Here is a 19574-nt window from a genome sequence, read left to right as displayed (position 1 = left end):
TGAAGATACCAGAACGTGAAATCTAATTTTGTGATATATTGCGACAGTGTATAACTTCGGCCCCAATAGCGGCTGCTTCTAATAATCAGATGGCTGATGTATTGAATCAGGTTAGTATCAACTGTGGTTGGAGCAAAAACTTACCTCTCGAGGAACAAGCTACCCTATCCTCCTCCCGAGCCATAATAATAATTGTATACCTCCCTTTCCTACCTGGAGAAGAAACCATACCCATGTGTTCATGCGTATGCGCAGCGGAGCTCTTCATCATCTAAGGCAGTGGTTCTCAACCCTGGTCCTCGGGACCCCCTGTCCTGCATGTTTGAGATGTTTCCCTGCTCCAACACACCTGATTCAAATGAATGGTCGTTAACATCAGGCTTCTGCAGAGCTGGATAACGACCCATACATTTGAAGCAGGTGTGTTGGAGCAGGGAAAAATCTAAAACATGCAGGACAGGGGGTCCCAAGGACCAGGGTTGGGAACCACTGAACGCCTTTTCCCTTTAAAGACACTTCATGCCCATCCGTTGGCACAGTGGCGCTGGGACAAACGCTCTGAACCCCCATATCTATCGAATCCATCTTCCCCTCAAACTCAATGTGCATTTTAATCACTAAATAAAGAGGCATACAGTATGTCAAACCTTCTTAGATAGCCTAAATCTCCAAACGGAAGTTGTATGAGTTATTGATGTAGGCATAATCAATGTCCTCGTAGCGGACTGGTCATTGGGAGCACAGGGAGAATTCCCGGTGGGCCGAAACTGAGGCTAGTATATTACTGTTAGGCTCTAGGCTATAACTTTTAGCAACAAGCAGAATTATTCTGATAGCCTTAAGATGGCGCTGTGTATTCGTCCAAAAAGTGCTTGTGTGTGTGTCTGAGAGAGAGAAAGAGAGAGAGATAGTTTGTGCGTGAGTGCGTTTATGCGTGTGCGCGGAATCAAGCACGCACACAGACCTGGGGGAGCCGCCTGCCTCTTCAGCGCTACTACCTCCGATTGCCGTGCGCTGCAGTGCTTTGCTCCACTGTCTTGCTTGGTACTGTAGCCTACCATCGCTTTGCAACCTCCTCCACCGCCTCCTCGCGCTCTCCCGCGGATGCTTCAGCTTTGCATGACCGACATCCAGCGGATGGTTAGTCCACCCCCTCGAGCCCGTCAGGACACAGGGAGTCCACGACTCAGGTCAGGGCACCTTGCGGATTGGTGAACGCAAACGGGACGAGGAGAGTCTGCCGTTGAAATTCCCCAGGATTTTATTTTGGTAAGTGCAGTCACACCGTATTACCCCCCCCCCCCCCCTTGCCCTTCTCCATTAGCCTCTGACACATCTAAGATTTGCCCTGCGTGGAAAATGAGTGTGAGACATTTGATACCGTTCCGTTGGCCAAGGGAGAGGGGGTGCGACGGGGCGAGACGGAGGGCTTGCAAGGTGCCCGGCAACTCTTTAGATGAGCATAGTCTGAGATGAGATGTAGCCGGCTATATCTGTTGGATGTTCAACGTTTTAAGTACAGTGTTTTTGCCCATTGGTTGATTAGGAGGAGACGAAGTAGAAAAACATTTCAGCATGGCACTGTTTATAGCCGCACGCCTTTAAACTGCCAACCTATTGTAATCCGTAAAATGCCTGCGCAGTCGTGCCCAAGGCGGAGGCTGCTCTCCGCGTGAGGATTTGGCACGAGTTCACTCCACTGACTGACCCAAATTTATCACCGTCTCGACTGAGAGTGATGAATGAAGATGAAAAGTAAACAAAGCAGTGGCCTACGCTAAAACGATTAAGATGCCACCGGAAAATTAACGGCTACCCCACTTGTCAGAGACGCGGTGGAAAAGCGAAAGCCATTGTGATTCAAGCTTGAGAGAATGGGAATTCCTGTGCCTGGGTTTGTATTCTACTGTCGCAATAGTGTTTGGGGGCATCTCCAATTAAACAAAGAGGGTTTCTTTAGAATATAGCCTACCACAGCGTAAAGTGGGACGCATATTTTTTTGTATATGTGCGTTTGAAGCATTTACAGTTGGCTAACCAACGTTTCATTCCCACACGATCTCCCAAAACCGTCCATTAATATGCGAATTTGGTTTACAGGGTCTTGACAGGGACCTGCTGTCTCATAGGCCATCTCATATGGTTAATGTCAAACTAGTGTGTTGGTGTCTGCCAGTTCCACTTCTGCCAGCCACAACGTTCCATGAAGCATGTGATGTGTGCGTTTTGTAAAGCAAGCATGAACGGTGTAAAACCATTAAGCCATTTACGCAGTGATTGTTCTTCGTTAGGGTTGTGTTTCAAAGAAGGTCTCGCCAAGCAAGTCTTTCTTTTCACCATGAACCATGAAGATTAGGCAAGTTAGGTGAGTATCCATTGCACGCTGGAGCAGCAGTAGGCTACTGGAGTGGGCTCGCCGCCTGTGCATCGATTGCTGGCAGACGACGTTCACATGAGAGAACGCTGACTCTGTTCCAGAACGTTGACTGGATTTGGATCTTCTTTTTTATTGGCAAAAGCTTCCACGCAAAAGTTAATCATTGAATGTTTTATTTTAATTTCATGTGGATTGCCAAACTTGAGCAATATTGTAACTCATTTCTAGATAAAGAAGTCCATTAACTATTGTGATAAGGGTGAGCCAGGCAACGTAGCGAGACTTGGTCTGCATTTAAAACACCCGATTTACAGCCACAAAATATTGCATGTATGCAGGAGTTCAACAGTCAAGATTTAGGGGGAAATGACGTCATATCACAATTGTCCCGTTGCCTCACCCTGTGGATGTGTCTATGCTGCTCGTAGTCAAGGTGACGCTGCCGAGGTCTGTAATGAGAGCTGAAGTGAACATGACCTTGCCTCAGCCTTTAAAAACCCACCCATCAGCAAACCAGCTACACGAGGATTGGGCCATCATTCTCTGCTTCCACCTATCTGTATTAAGACCAGCCCATCAAGAGGGTAGGCCTGGAAGGAGAGTTGGGCTGCATCCTAATTGGACATCCTCCTTCTGTTTTTCCTCCAAGCTCGTTAGGAGACAAAGAGGAGGGGAACGGCAAAGGAAACTGCTGTCTTTGCCCAGCTCCAGAGCTGTGCTGTGTGTGTTACATGGACTAAAGGAGACAAGGAAGTAAGTTGTAAACGCTAAATCCTTGGGGGGGGGGGGGGGGGACAGAAGAAAGGGGATAGGGAGAGGGAGAGGCTGCGCCGCGGCAGGTTTGGGACGCGGCCAGCCTGTCTGCCTGTGGGTTTCTGGGGGGGTTGTGGTTCTCTCTTTCTCTTTCTGCTCCTTATTCCTCTCCTCTGTCTAATGAGCACTCTGCAGATGGGGCTCCCTGTGTCTCCAGATAACCCTCCCCTCTGTTGGCAGAGGGAGAAGGAGGGAGGGAGGGTGGGGAGAGGGAGGAAGGGAGGGTGGGGAGATGGAGGGCCATGGGGAGACGGGGGTCGGAGAAGAGAGACAGCCCAAAAGAGGAGGAGGTGAGACGTGGTTGCAGGAAGAGAAAAAAACAAACAGAAATGTGACAGAAAGAGAGAAAGATGGAGGGGATGTGGGTGAGCAAGGAACGAGGGTAGTGGGAGGAGTAGCCGTAGAGACAGAGAGACAGCGAGAGAGGGAGAGAGGGAGGGAGTGGAGGAGAGGGAAAGAAGGAGAACGAGAGAAAATAAATCACAACATCTTATGATGTTGATGACCAGTGTGATTACCATCAATTATTCAAACGATGCGTTTCAAAAACAAAAACAAACAGAGGTGATACCTGTACACATGAGAAGCCAAAGATAGCCACACGCCACTGTTTGTGGACACACGCCACTGTTTGTGCCTGTCACTATCTCATCCACCACAGATTGATAATTGTCAAGGCTAGCCAGGTCTCCCAAGGCTAATTGGGCATCAAAGACAAGCCCTAGTTGTACAGTGCAGGTCCTCCTGATTTCCCAAGGCAAGAATAATATATTTTAGGGTCATCCTCTCATATGGTGTGGGGGAGGTGGTGTGTATGTGTGTGTGTGGGTGAGTGCGTGTTTGTGTGTGAATGTGTGTGTGGTAAGCAATGAAGTTGCAGCCATATCATAGCAGTAGTCATATGTCTTAGAACCACTGTGCTGATAATGTCTTCAGCACCAGTACAAATTCATCTCAGACAAACCCATCCCCGACTTCCGACTATGAGTGTGCCCTGGGAGGCGGGACAAGGAGTATAAAATCAACCAATCATAGCTGTTGGAAATTGTATTTTGTCCAATTAGGTTAAGGGATGTGAAGCACATGACCGTGTGTGTGTCACCAGTGTAGATTGGGTAAATTCACTCCTTGGATACTGGCCACCTGCGCTAATAGTGTGTTAGCTTTTGGTTGGCACAGCTGGTAGTGGTTGCGCTTGGCAGGTTGGAGGTGGTGGGTTCAATCCCAGGTGCGGGCGAAAGTCGGCCAAGTGTACCACCAATGGGGGCGTGGCAATGTCTGTTACATGTGCATCGTGTTCGAATAAACTACAGATTAGATTGATTGTAATGTTTTCTGTAGCATACTTCAATGTCAACAAGTATTGGCTCAAAAGCAACCTTGCATTCACTGTAGATATTTGTACTGAATACATTTTATTTTTGTATTATAAGTAATGTTCTGTTTGCTTAGAGAGCATTGGTCCTTGGAATTGAGAGAGCGTCTTGGCGGAAAATTGTTCCTACCCTGGAACATAAACAGGCTGTTATGAGTTCCCCTCTCTAACAGAGGGTTTTATAGTGGTCTAGTATAGTTGAGCTTTGTGTATTTGCTTGGAAGATATGTCAACATGGTATCAACTCTGTTCCACTGGTCAAGTGGGAAACAATGGCAGAGGAAAGAATACACACCACCGTCATCAAGGTTTATGTGTGGGTGGTTTGTCTGGGGAAGCTGGAGAAAAGAGAGACGAAGGTGGGAGAAAGAGAGATGAGGAAAGAGAGGCTAGGGGGAGAAAGGAGAGTGGGGGGCGTTCGAAAGGGAGAAAGAGTCAAGAGGGGACTGAAGCTGTGCGTCACATCATCAGCTGATGTCATACTCACCAAATCAGGCGCTGGTGTGCTGATTGAAGGTCTAGCCCTTTTTGCTTCAAGGGGCATAAATACTGAGTGCAATCTCAGACCCAGACAATCGTTGCCACCCTCCACCACCACCAGCTTCCCCCGTGTAGTCTTTCTGTATCGTGTATACAGGATGTTGTTAACTCTGCCATGCCTGCGATGTGTGTGACTTCACTGACTAGTTATTTGTGAATGTTATTATCTTTATGGATTGGAAAATTGTCTCCACTTATGGTTTATTTGTGTTGTGCCACCAACCATCTCTGTGGGAAGAAATGAGGTCTCATCCATTTCTTAGGGAGTTTTTTCTTGTCGTCTCCGAGAGAGGGCTCTCAAGTTTGATCGAAGGTTTGGCGTGAGATTCCCATACCTCTCAACGTTTGGGTAAAACTTCCTGCCTGCATCTCGTCCTCTGATTGTATACAACGGGACAAGTTATCCCTCCAGTTATTTCTCAGCGTGAGAAATGGTTGAATCGCGCGAGAAACACGAGGTGTTGCGTGAGAGCTGGAGAAATGGCTGAAATGCGCGAGTCTCACTGCGAGCGTGTGAGACTTAAGAGCCTGAGGGTTTAGGTTGGTCCTCGGTGCGGTGAAGTCTTGTGACATTGGTCATTAAAAAGGCTCAACATGAAGTTGGATTGAATTTCTTGTCCACCAGGGATTTACATTCCTAGAATAGAAGCATTCTAAAGTCAAACCGTCTCCATTGCAGTACATGATTAAATCAATACATCACCGTCTTGACTGAATTAACTTTGTATAACGGTTCAATTGCAATGTAAGATAATAAACCATTTTGAATCTCGGGTAGGGCAGAAACATCTTGGGGGATTCATGCGTGGCGCGGTGTGTGGTTCGGTACGTTGAGTTTGCCCTTCCCCATTTCTTTTTGTTTGTGAGGTTAGCTGAATTAGTCATGACGACCACTGTGGATGCCTGATAGCCAGGCCTTCATAGGAAGAGGACTCCTTCAACTCCTCCAGTCCATATACACAGTGGACATGACAGCTAGCTGAAAAATTCAACACCCACCAGAATTGAAGCGGTTTTCAGTCTCCAGTATAGAACACATCGTAGAAAAGACCGTAACTGGCCGATAGCCCATAGCCCTCCATCTGGAGTTTATTGTTGATGTTTGAATAGACTAAAAGGGTCACTAAACATCACAACCAATTTTTTGTTGTTGTTGCAAAATCGCACTTGTTCCGGGAGTACTAACGGTACTTAAGAATGATTTGATGGACCTGATGTTAGTTTCCTCCAGGAAAACAATGACTCTTATTGAGGGACTTGTTTCTCTTGTTGGTTAGTTGTAACTGATTTAACTTCTTGTACTCGCTTTGAATTATATTATTGTTGCTTGCTTTCCTACAGGTACACTATTGCACTTTTGAGGTTCATGTTGTTAAATTGTAACTTGTTTAACTACATGCTCTTATGTTTCACAAACATATGTCATACAAACTGTTCAAGAAATTCTAGACGAACAAGAGCCCTTTGGGATTATTCTGAGGTTTCACAGGGAGAGGTTGTGTTTAATAATTGTGTCCCTTCAAGCATTTCTGAAAAACCCAGAATGAAAATTCATAAAACATCCATCCCACACCCACCACTTACCTGGATAATTTATTTTTTAATTAAAAAATTGTTTTTAAGATGGGCAACTGCTGAAAGCTTATATTAGGGTATTAAGTTACACGAAAACAAGGGATTTTATATATCCACTTCCAGGGTTAGTGTCCTGGACGTATGTTTGCTGTGCACGTTTGTTTCTCTGCTGCAGTGAATACCGTCACTCCATGTGGTCTCTTGCACCAGACTCACAGTCAAGCCCAAATTGAGTTTGGATATGGGTCAGGAGTGGCCTACAGGCAGGTAATGTCATATTCTGCAGACAGACATCTTGTATGCAGTCCTCTTTTGAAGCCAATTGGACCGAGCGGTTCTTTGGCGTCCAGACAGCTGACAGTTCTGCCCAGATCCGTCCCTGACAATACCAGACCCCCAGGCCAGAGATGAGAAAAGAAGAGGAAAGTCACAGTTGGATACAGAGTTCTCAAACAGAGAACGCACACATCCTCAGTGTGAATAAACATCCCCCTCCTCATCCGTGCCAGTGACAGCGTAGCCTGCCTGTTGCAGACTCTACCTGTCCGAGACGGCTGCTAGCCCCAGCTAGCCTGAGCGCCGCGAACACTGACGACAGAAGACAAGCACCATCTAATCCTGCAGCGCGTTTCGTAACGTTGCATCATACTGAGATGCACCGAGAGAGCGCAGCACACAGCTTAGTTCCTGCTCCAGTCTCCACCGCTGCCTTGAGCTGTCGGCCCACGACAAGGAGGCCCAGCAAGCGGGACGTTTTATATATACGCAAGAACATTCCGGGAAGACGTAAAGGATGGAGAGGAAGGGTTAGCCAAAGAAGAGGAAGAGGAGGGCCTAGTCTAGAAAGGTTTCTGGAAGTCTGAGGTACAGAAGCTTTGCATTGTAACACTGATGGGGTTGCCACACACACCCACACACACACACACACTTATTCTGTAGCCTTCAGCACTGTACATTGAGCTCCAGCGCAGGCCTAGTGAGGTTATTCAGGGAATCGTTATTCTTCACCCATTACAGTCCATTCAGTCACACAGCAGGAAGCCCCAAAGGGATGGAGCTCCACACCAGCTTCTCCAGAGGAGCCCTGCCGCCCTCAGCATCAAGCCCAGTGGAGGGGGCCTTGTGTTGGCTAAGGAGTTAGAGGGGGCTGGAGGTATTACCACAGTGGGGCGGCGTGACACACACGGACATACACTCAAACGCACACACGCACGTACACGCTCACACACACACACATACACTTACACTCATGCAAGGACACACATGCACTCTCACACACACAGCTTTAAATGGAGGGTCAGTGGGCTAGAAATGGACGCCCAGGGCACCAGTGGTGGCCAATCTTCTGGAAACCATGGCAACCATTTGCTCAGATGCTAGGGTTGCTATGACTGCGCTCCATATGGGGTCGGGGGTAATATTATGGTATGTGAGTTGGGAAGTTGTGACGGCCATAGGATTGGAAAGAACTTTCGACACTTTGGCCTAACAAGTCAAATATAACACAGATATTAATGAGTTTCTAGTTGGTACCCTGTCAAAGGGTATTTTTTTATCCAAAGGGACACACAGGTAATGCATTTTGAAAGTACAGTTGAAAATCAAGGATCAGAAGTGTACAGTTCTAACTAGACTTCATCTGTAATCTGCAGTCAGATTCAGGGAACGGTCTGTATTTACCAGGCACAGTGAATAATAATAATATCTCAAAAACAATGCAACAATAACATCTCAACTAGCAGTGCAGCAAAAACTGCGTCATTTCATTAATGTAACATCAAAGACTTTAGTGGGTGCAGTCTCTTGCCAGACAGGGGTACGACAGAATATCAAATACAACGTGCCGAGATCCAGTATTGGTCCAACGAATGCCTTTTACCCGCTGTGAGGTTGTTACAGTCATTTAGATACACGGATACAAAATACCGAGTTAGTGCCGAACAAGAGTCAAGAAAATTATCTTCTCTCTTTCTTTCTCTCTCTTACTGTGTGTGCGTGTTGGTGTGTGAAACTGTGTACGAGTGTGTTGTGCATACACGAGGCAAACCATAATTTTCCCCCACAAAAGAGAATAGCTGAGAAAAACAACATTTTGATCATCCGTTTAGCTTTGTCTAATCTTTTGGAGTGAGATCATTCCAGATGTAGGTCGCTGTACAGGTTAGGTGGACGGTGCATGGAACTGGCACGCACGCTAACTAACACACTCCCTCTCACTCCTACCAACACACTCCCTCTCACGCGCCGGGCTGTGAATCGATGAAAGGTGGACACTCGCCTGTCCATCTCCTCAGCTCCGTCACTCATTGTTTGGTATTCTAATCAGGAGTTATCTGCTTGAAGTTGTTGAATTCAATCATTTCTTTTCCTCGAAACCCCCAAGCTTTGCCTCTTTCTTTCTCTCACACTCACACACACACACACACACACACACACACACACACACCAGGGAGCAGAAGCAGGGCAGGAGGTTAACTACCCTTATGTCTATCGTACAGAGTGCAAGTGTTATCACTCCACAGAGGAAAGAGGGATGGCGGGCTGGAGAGATCACAAAATAGACCTCCGTGTCTTCCCAGAATCCTCGTAGGCACCATAGAAAATGCTGTTCAATCCGACACTTTTGCTTTGCAGACTGACTGTAAACAGGGACGTGATCATTACCTGATGATGTTTCCCAGAGTCCTCGCCCTGCATGCCCTGCGAGTATCGATTGCGTCTGTGAATCAAATTTGAGGGGTGATTATTGTCATTTGAGTCGGTGAGTGGAGCTGTGATACTGTTCCACACAGATGCTACACGTCAGACCAGGGTGGCGTGTGACTCGGATCATATGTCCACTGTCATGAACCTCGTTCGCTCGCACGCTCCAACGCTCACCGACCCTTGTGCTCCAGAGAAAGTACAGGATGCCCCACTGCTTCATGGGAAGTGTGCTCATTGGACCATCACTATAACACCATGCTCTGGAAGGAAAACACAGCCAGGATGTGTCTTGTCTTACAAGCCACGCTGTTTTTGTCCGGACGAGTGTGTTCTGACGCCGATAAGGAACAGGATGGGACATCAGCAGACACACAAACTCACACACACACACACACACACACACCAAGCTAAGACGTAGCCAGGCCTGGCTTTACAAGTAAAGATAACCTAACTAGACTTTCTGTTCTTATCAGGATTCACCGGGATCCAACCTTACTGGCATCAGATCTCCACCACAGGCCTGTGTCTTTCAAAAAAACATGAGAATATATTTGAGGTGCTTTCTGCATGTAAGCAATAACATAATCAAAAGGAGGCATGAGGTGGGGGAGGGAGATTGAGAGGGTGTTGGGGGAAAGGGAGAGAGAGATGGCGGCAGAGAGAGGAGAGAGCGAGGTATGGGGAGAAGACGGACGGAGAGAGATAGAGAGGGTGGTGGGGGAAAAGGAGAGAGAGATAGAGGCAGAGAGAGGAGAGAGCAAGGTATGGGGAGGAGACGGACGGAGAGAGAGAGGTGGGGGAAGAGGCTGAGACAGAGCTAGAGCGAGGAAACAGAGAGAGGGAGCGAGGGCGACGCGAAGAGGGAAAGAGGGAGTGACATCACAGAGACAAACCAGTCCCGTTGGGATTCCCTTCAACAGATGTATAAGATCTCAGGAGGATCAAACAGAGCAGGGAGATGTTGCTTCCTCACTGATGCCCACACTGGGAAGCTAACCACAACCATGCACCCCTGTGTGTGTGTGTCGGTTGGTATATGTCAGTGCAATGCTGTTTACTAATGTGTGTGTGCATCCTCCATGTATGTGGGAGTGTGTCTCTGTGTGTGTGTCAACAAACAGTCAGTCTGTCATATGTAAATCGTGAGCCAGACAGGGCTGTCTTATCTTAAACATACACACACACACGCACACACACACACACACACATGCAGCTCATCCAGGTGACTGCTGTTATTTCCAGTATATTGAATATATATTATTGTGATAAGACAAGGGAGGACAAAGCTTATAAGGGATCCAAGACCAACAGTTTTCTGGTATGGTGACTTTATCAACGTGCAAAGGCAATATACAAGTTCACCTTAGGTCTGTGGCAGTTTTTGAATACAAAACTGAATGGAAGATTGTCTCTTGGGTGGCCCCATGGATATAAGCTTCACAGTTGCCCTTTAACCAGCTAGATTCAAATGTAGCTATGTAGCTACCATTGCTACTTGGCGTCAGTTCTCATTACCTAGCCGCTAGCGCTGTTCTGTTAGTAGTCTTTATCTAGCCGCTAACGCTGTTTTGTAAGTAGCCTTTGCATAGCTGCTAATGCTGTTCAATACAACAGTATCTTTCTGTATAAAGATTAAGAGCAGCTGTGGACTTCTGTGTTGGGCACTGACGCATCATGGCAGTAAATGGGGTGTACAGGCCAGCACAGAGGTAAATTCAACCTACACAAAACTGTCCAGGAAGTCTAGTTTGCTGTCATCTGACTTCTATTCATATCTCTCTCTCTCTCTCTCTCTCTCTCTCTCTCTCTCTCTCTCTCTCTCTCTCTCTCTCTCTCCCTCTATCTATTTCCGTGTCTCTTTCACCCTCTCTCTGTTCTGTTTTCTGTCACTCTGTTCATCATGTGATAAGTCCTCTCCTTGGCTATACTTGACTGCCCCAGTTTGGACAGAGAGAATAAAAAAGAGAGGGAGCGAGAGAAAGGGTATGACATCACAGACTCATAAGGTGTAAGGAGACAGGGGAGGAAAGAGAGAGACATGGAGACGGGAGAGACAGAGAGAGACATGGAGACAGGGGAGAGACAGAGAGAGACAGACAGGGGTGAGACAGAGAGAGACAGACAGGGGTGAGACAGAGAGACAGACAGAGGAGAGACAGAGAGAGACCGGCAGGGGAGAAATAGAGAGATACAGGGTGGAGACAGAGAGAAAGACAGGGGATGAGAGAGAAACATGGACACAGAGACATTCAAACGAACGAGTGAAGCCAAGGGAAGAGGAACAGGAAGCTGAAACGTGTGTTGCCTTCTTGCCATTGGTAGGTACTTGGGTGTAAGACCCTGTGAACGAATCGGACATTCGGTTCACAGCTGGGCTTCCCCTGGCCCCTGAACAGTGAGAAGTTCTCTGAAACCTGATCACAGAGCTGCCTGAGTCTGCTCCCTTGTTGATAACAGATAGGTAAATGTTGTAATATCCACCCAAAATGTCCCCCCCGTTTTTAAAATGCCGGTGTTTGATACTGATAGTCAAGGTTATCACCCTACTTAGTTGTTCTCTCTCTCTCTCGTTCCCTTTCCTGTCTCGCTGTCCTTCTCCGCATGTCTCTCGCCATTTCTCTCCGTCCTACTCTCAGTCTCTCCCGCATCTGCCTCTCTCTCTCTCCCTCCCTCCCTCCTCCTCTCTCTGTCGTTCTCACGCGCTCTCCCATGACTTAGCCATCAGGAGTGTGTTTCATCTTGCATATGCGCCACCCCCCCATCCCCTCCCTTCCCCTCCCATCGACATGTTCGCAAACAATCTGCTCGTTAGAGTGTCATCACGCCGACAGAGCAACCGCGGCGAGCGGCGCGGGCGGAGGGCCACGGCGTGATCTGGGTCACCAGCCGCACCCCGGCCAAAACGGGCCCAGTCACGGATGAGCGTCTGCCGGCGGGCGGACCAGTCATCCGAGCAGGGGGCGGGGCCTCGGGGAACGGGGCCAAGCCGGATCAGACGATCGATCGTGTCTACTGTCGGCCTCGTCTGGCTTTGTGGTGATCGTAGCCGATGCCAGACGCCCACTTTTGAGGGCAGTCTCGCAGGGCTGTCTGTCTAACAGGATGGGATTGAACTGTTCTATTGGTTACACTTTTACCAGCCAGGCACAGCTGAAATCCATTGAAAATGAGTGAATGGACTTTGTTGCAGGTGTATGATGTATAAAGGGTTGTTTAAAGAAAGAAATTAGATTTTTTTTTTTATCCCTTATGTGTGTATGGGTTTGAGACAGACAGAGTGCAGTACAGGAGGGTTTCAGCACCAAGGAGAGCTCCCTTTCTGTTTAGCTCATATTGCCAATCAGCTCCAGTCTCCGTTGCTGGCATTTTTCTGTCCTCTCCATTTCCTCTCCACTGCCTCTCCTCCCCACTTCCTGTCCTTTTCCACTTCTTGCCCTCCCAGTTAACAGGGACAGACCAATCAATATGCACCGCTCTTGACCTGCAGTACAGACTGGTTCTGGTTGTGGTTCCGGTGTGGGCTCAGTTGGCTGTGGTCTGTCTACAGTCCTTGTTGTGCAGACTTGTGATTGGCAGCCAGGGTAACTGCGGCCCCAATCAGGGCTGATCTGAAGCAGCTCCAATGTGCCAGACGACCTGGGAGGAATTTCTCAAACAGTCGGAGGCACGAGCAGATTATCAGATGCACATTGTTCTGACAGGTGTGAAGGATGTCGGAGCGGAGAGAGAGAGAGAGAGAGAGAGGGAGAGAGAGAGAGAGAGAGAGAGAGTGTCAGGAGTGGTTGAGAGAGAGGCCAGGCGCTAGTCTCCCGCTCTTCCTGTGCCAAGCCGGCTCATCAGTTTGAGACATTCTGTTTGGTGTTGTGGCGTGATGGTAGAAGTGGAGAGCGAGGCGTGCTGGCATGTGACGGGTTCTGTTTATGTGGTGACGTTGGCTTTCTGTAGAGGTGCCAAGCGTTTGGTCGGTTTGTCAGCTTGTCAAGGTGAGCACGCGTCACGGCAACATGTCACGACCTGTGGCACAGCACGGAATCAAGGAGATGCTTTTGGAGAAGGGGAGACGAGGCGCACAATCCCTCCCTATCTAACTTTCCCTCTCTCCCCTTCTCCCTCTCCCTCTCGTATCCTCCCTCCCCCTCTCCCTCTCTCATCCTCCCCCTCTACCTCTCCCTCTCGTCTCTCCTTAACTGTAGAATTTCATTTGTGAATATCTGACTTGGTACGCACATTTCTTCAGCACGTCTTGAAACCCAAACACTTAATCTAGGTCATCCATCTCCATGGTCCCTGACTACGTTGCGTGTGTTTTGGTGTATTTGTGTGTTCACATTTGTTTGTAATGAAAAGTCAATGGGAAATGTCAACGTTCAGTTGCCACCCATTATCTCAATGACATAACAATATCATTTTCAAATGGTCAAAGGAAGCTTGATGCTGGAATGAAGCCAGTCCTCTTAAATACCATCTGTCTGTGGTTGCGGTGGCAAGGTGTTTGTTGAGTTGGTAGAGTTTTTGCTAGCTCTGGGTGTTTGGCTTTGATGCTACAATCTGTGTACTGTACTGTACTGTGTGTGTGTGTAGTCCTTCTTCCAAAGATTGTGCCTTCAGTGTGTCTGGCTGCTAACTGAATTATATGCATTATTCAGAGTTTAATATTAGACACTACGGAGGAGTTAATTGGAGACATCAATCACTGGAGACATTCATATGTGCAGGACTTTTGAGTCTAATTTTAAAAAGCGAAAACACTTCTCACCAGTTCAACGGCAGACTGATTGGTTTTGGCAATTACAATGATTATTTATTCATTTTCCAAGCTTTATCTCATTTTCATGACATTACAGTATTATTAGCCATATGCTTAGTGGTGATTGTGTTCCAAACCTCTGTATTACACAGAACTAGGAAATCGCTGGTGAACACACACACACGCGCGCGCGCGCACACACACACGCATGCATGCGCGCACACACACACACAGTCAATCACACACACATACACACACATACTGTTTCATTTAATTTCAGTATATCAGATTTCCAAAAAGCTTTCTTTAGCATGAACCATGCTAAAGGTTTTCAAGCATTTAAGCATCAAATCGGTTTAAATGAATTGAATTAATCAAACGTAATTGCATGAATCCAATTATTAACAAACCATTTCACAGTCTTGAAGGGCAGACACTGCGCTGAAATCCAATCTGTATCACATAATACAGAGTAAATATCAATATAGCGTGTTTTGTGTTATTTGCATGCTTAGCACACAGGAGTCCAATCGAAAAATCTTCTTTTTTTAATAAAGCTGGCTCACGTCATCAGAATGAAGAGTGAAAGATTTACGAATCCCCCAGGATCAACAGATCACTGTATAAACATCAGTCTTGGAGACGGTGTCTGGTTTAATAGGCCCTCCGGGGTCACATGAGCTGTGTCAGAAATACAGACTGTTTATCTGAGGCTGGAGTCGACCATGTGTCCCTGCTCACCCTGCTTCTGGAGTGACGCGGGGGAAACAGGCAGTAAATCTCCGGAGAAAACAAACAAACTCCAATTTTATATGAAATATGAACCATGAAATACGACTCTATGAAATAACGTCCTGCTCTGACAGATGCTCTTGCTGAAACGTGCTCCTCCTGAAGAGGTTATAGAGAAGAAAGAGTGTGTGTGTGTCAGGCTGGACATGGCCTCGGTCTGAGTGTCCGTCCTCCATAGATAGAGGCCGTAGAGGAACCTTCCCACAGTGCTCTAGTCTGAAGACTCTGAATAACTCAGCAGGGGAGCCCAGTAGAGAACGAACCCTCACGGGCACTTCTTCCTGGTTCTCCTCCGACCCCTCCTGGAGCACGGATCTCCGTCTCGCATCAACATGCTCAAGGACTGGCCCAACCCTGCACTAAGCCTCCCCAAGGCTGAATACAGCTTTTTCAAACCATGTTGGCCTGTAAATAGTTCAACCATAGCATTCATGAGAGGAGGAGAGAAGCAAGGGTTGCTTCGGTGCACGGAGGAACTCTCCACAGTGCCGGAGGAAGCCACACCCATGCGGCGATTCTCACGTCGCTCCTTTGTGGGTTTTCATTCCATATCCAATCAGTCCATCAGTCGGGACTGAAATTCATGTAAAGCCATCGATCATCTTTAGGTTTGTTTCTTCTCTTCGAGTCGTGGAGGCAGGAGCGGATGGGGTTAGGGAAGGAGAGGAGGGAAGAAGGCGAGGATAGAGAGATAGGACGTGTCATAGGAGAGGAGGGAGAAGGAGAGGGGAGAGGAGAGGTAATAGAAGGAGAGGAGAGAGAAGGAGAGGAGAGAGAAGGAGAGGAGAGCAGAACCGACCAGGTGGAGTTATACGGGAGAATGGTCGGGGTTTGGAGAGGGAGCGCATCAATGCATCTGAGGTGTGTGTTTAGATATCTTCCCTGTGCGTGTCTGTATTTGTGGCAGGCACAGGTCAATAACCATGCAGGGATCAGGACAAAACACACACATCTGCCTAGCTTTCAGCCTTCAAAGTGAACGACTTACTGAAAGGAGAGAAAGCCTATTGTGTGTGTGTGTGTGGCGTGTGTACGTGGGGCTGGTGTGTGTGTGGACCACTGGCAGACCAAGAACAACACTTGTCTGTGTTTCCTGGATGACAGACTGAAGGGTTGCTCAATCTCTGGAACCCTGGAGACCCTCTTTATGAAACGGACACAGCACCATGAAGCGCAGCTACCCCCATCTTCTCTCAGACCAGTCTCTCCAGAAACACAGCGTCACCTGTCCTCAGTTGGGGTTGCCAGGACTATCTTTTACCACACACATCAAACATAGATACAGCTGAATAGACAACTACTGTAATATTCTTACTGCACGCTACTGTACTAATGCACTCTAGATGGCTGAAGGGAAAAAACTAGATTGATAGACAGAGGAATATATGGATAGATAGATAGCAAACACTGTCGATGGATAGTTGGACAGCATGATAGAAGTTTATCCCTGACCTTCACCGGACAGACACATCGTTTTCTTTTCTAAATTGAACTCCAGTATTTGTTTGAGTGCATGAAAAAGACCTTTATGCAGACGGTTTAAACGGTCCCCCTGCTGCCAACGTCTGAAGATGGAGATTACTGGAGTAGAACTTTCTGACTCAAGAAGCGTTTTCTTGATGGAAGCTTTTGTGTTGTTGATGCCGGCGTCTCGCAGAGTCATTCTGCAGAATGACGGGGCGTTCTCTCAGCGCTGTCAGGACGGCGGGCTTTTGTCAAGGCTTTTCGTGTCTTATCTGCGCGGTAGAAATGAAAATGTCAGGTCTTCACTCACCCAGCCCCGAACAGGAAGCATCCGACAACTCAAATATGACCAGAGTCCGCCGCAATCAAATGGTTCCCCGGAGCAACAAAAGCCCCTTAAGCCAAGTTCCTATTGCACTGAAGCCATGGGGACACAACATGATGGTTTAATAGAAGCTTAGCGGTGTTAAACGACAATAGCCCTGCCCGAGTGTTGCCATTTCTCGATGACAATGTCTGTTTTTCCTCCTCAGCCCCTCATGCTCCACAGTCCCTGAGGGTTACACCGGCCCCAAGACTACAGGGGCCCCACACGAGTACACCCACTCAGTGGTCAAACCAGTGGGGACCACCAGTCAGTAAGCTGAGTTGAAGGTCTGGTCTCTGTGACGTTCAGGTGAGAGGTGATTGGCTGCTAAGCCCAGGTATCCTCTCAGGTGGGCGTAGCTGTGAGAAGGATTAGCTGGTCGCTGAGGTGCCGCCTGCCTCCCATTGAAGTTCTCAGGCTGTCTCGTTCAACGAGCATGGCGGCGTCAAGCCAATAACGGGAGGTGTAATATGCTTTGTTTGTTTGTTTGTTGGGGCTGTCTCAAGCCAAACCGCGATGAGTCATACCCACACGAGGCAGGAGCTGCCAGACTACCAGAGGAAGGGATGAGAACCCTCCGTGTCTCCTGCGTCTGCTCACAATACTTCTACTCCTCTCTCCGACTGGCGACTGGTTCTTATATACTATCATGCTCTCTCTGGCAGGCTCACTAACTGAGGGTCCCAGACTGCCCCAGAGCTGGTGTTTGGACCTGCTTTAGATCGGTTCACATCAGAACTGCCAATCGGCCGGTCCCGTTTAAACAGCCGATTCGGTGAATGGACATTATGAGTGTTCATTTAGTTACCTCAAAAAGAACCCTGAGTCCACTGTGAGATGAAACCCAACATGTTCCAATGAGTCATTAACAAATGTCAGTAGCTGGGCCATGACGGATCAGGACATAGTGATCACTGGTATGAACCGATCAGTTGTCAGTTGTTAGTTATTGTGTAGCATCCCTCCCCTGAGGGAAGGACTGACTCTGGATCTGTGGCTCCGTCTGATTAAGAGGCATCAGGCAGCCTTCGACCCCTTGGGTCAGATCAGCCATGTTCACTCTCAGATCTTCCTCCCATCAAACTGTGCCCTCATGCATGAATTCTCTTTACAGGGGTGAAAAAACGCTTGCATTATGTATGTGTGAGAGAGTGTGTGTCTTTGTGTGTGCGCGTGTGTCAGTGTGCGTGCCTTGGTGTGTTCACGTTTCCGAGCGTGCGTGTCTGTGTTTCCGTGCGTCCGTGCGTCCGTGCGTGTGCGTGCACGTGAAGGGACACATTCCAAGGCGCGCGCGTCTGTGTGTGTATCTGTGCCCCTGTGCCTGTATGAGTGTGTGTGCGCGTGTGTGCGCGTGTGTGCATGCACCCACATAGAGCAGTGTATGCATGGGAACATTTGCCAAGGGTTCTAATGACGTGCCAGACAAAGAGAGCTGGGGTTGACGAAACCTGTTGATACGCCTAGTCATCCCTCCTCGCCTCTCTGTGTTAGCCACAGGATGAATAATCCACTCCACTTCACAGCTCGGTGTGGTTTCGACTTCGCTGTCCCACACGTCGTCGCACGCAGCACACCAGACTCGGTCACACTTTACGGTGTCAAAGGCATTTCCCACAGAAACGATGATAAAGAATATTCCGTCTTTGATTAGAACCGCGAGGACCCATGAGCGAGTTCCTTCTCTGTCTCCCGATCAGCTAATTACCTCAGGGCGATAAGTAGCGCGTCACATTTTAATGAGCGTGCGAGAGATCTTTTGTTTGTGTACTCTCGCACCTCACGGAGACTGACAGCAGTGAGGTGTGTGTGTGTGGGTGCGTGAGTGTCTATGGCATGGTTATTTGCTAATTGATGTCTGTTAACTCGATGTATCATTGAACACTAACCTCCCCGCCTCTCCCTCTCTCCCTCTCTCCCCCCTCTCTCTGTCCCACTGGTTCCCTCCCTCTCCCCCAACTCCTTCTCTCTCTCCGTCTCACCATACGGAGCCTTTCCCGATCGTGTCAGACAGTTGACAGTGTTTCCTCATTATCTTCTCATTAGTCGGTAGTTTTCATCCAGGACAAACACTCGACAGGATGCGCATATTCAATTTGATTAAGAGCAAAACCTTCCCTCCTCCTCGGACCTGCTCCCTTGCTTGCGACTCTAAGAGGCGTGGAGTGCTCTACCACACACACTTACGCACGCACACACACACCATTCAGGATCAGAAAGGGGGTGTTCTAAAACCTTACGTAGGTGAACAACATGGGAGTTCGTTTTTCAATTCTCTGACCTGGATTGGCCACAGACAAGTGTGTGAGTGTGCGTGTGTGTGCCTGCGTGCGTGCGTGCAAGCCTGTGTGTGTGGGTGAACCACAGAACACTACAGGGGAAGAAGTTAGAGTTGAGGTCAATGGGTAAGTAAAGACCTCAGCAAGCGGTATTTTAATTAGCTCGCGTGTGTGTGTGCGTAGGAGTGATGCCAGTACCAGACCAGCCAGCAGAACAGGAACAGGGGGCCGTGTTGCCCCCGGTGATGGCTGCCTCGAACGGGGATGGATCTGAGACTGAGACCACCTCCTCCATCCTGGCCTCAGTCAAACAGCAGGTAAGAGCATGTTTCACTGTGCGGGGGTCTGTACGTGTACAGCGTGCGTACATGGTATGTCCAGTGCGTGTGTGACTGTGTGTGGGCGGGTCGTGTACATCGTGCATACCGTACGGGTATGTGTGTGTATGTGTATTTGTGTCACAGTACACGTAGGCATACTGTAGCTGTGTGTGTGTGTAGTGTCTGTGTTTGTCCGGATGTGTATATCTCCTCTTGCTCATA

General features: G+C 48.2%; 1 long non-coding RNA gene across 1 annotated transcript; it reads left to right on the top strand.

The window, feature by feature from the left end:
- Positions 1–994: 994 nt before the first annotated feature.
- LOC124470400 lies at positions 995–19344 on the top strand. Its single transcript, XR_006956406.1, has 3 exons — positions 995–1269; positions 3027–3130; positions 19216–19344. It is a non-coding gene; the product is annotated as an uncharacterized LOC124470400 (long non-coding RNA).
- The last annotated feature ends 230 nt before the right edge of the window (positions 19345–19574 follow it).

The sequence above is a fragment of the Hypomesus transpacificus genome, chromosome 8 (assembly GCF_021917145.1).
Source record: "Hypomesus transpacificus isolate Combined female chromosome 8, fHypTra1, whole genome shotgun sequence".
In the NCBI taxonomy this organism is placed as follows: domain Eukaryota; kingdom Metazoa; phylum Chordata; class Actinopteri; order Osmeriformes; family Osmeridae; genus Hypomesus; species Hypomesus transpacificus.
The sequence above is the reverse complement of the archived record's forward strand: the minus strand, read 5'-3'. Positions and strand labels throughout refer to the sequence as shown.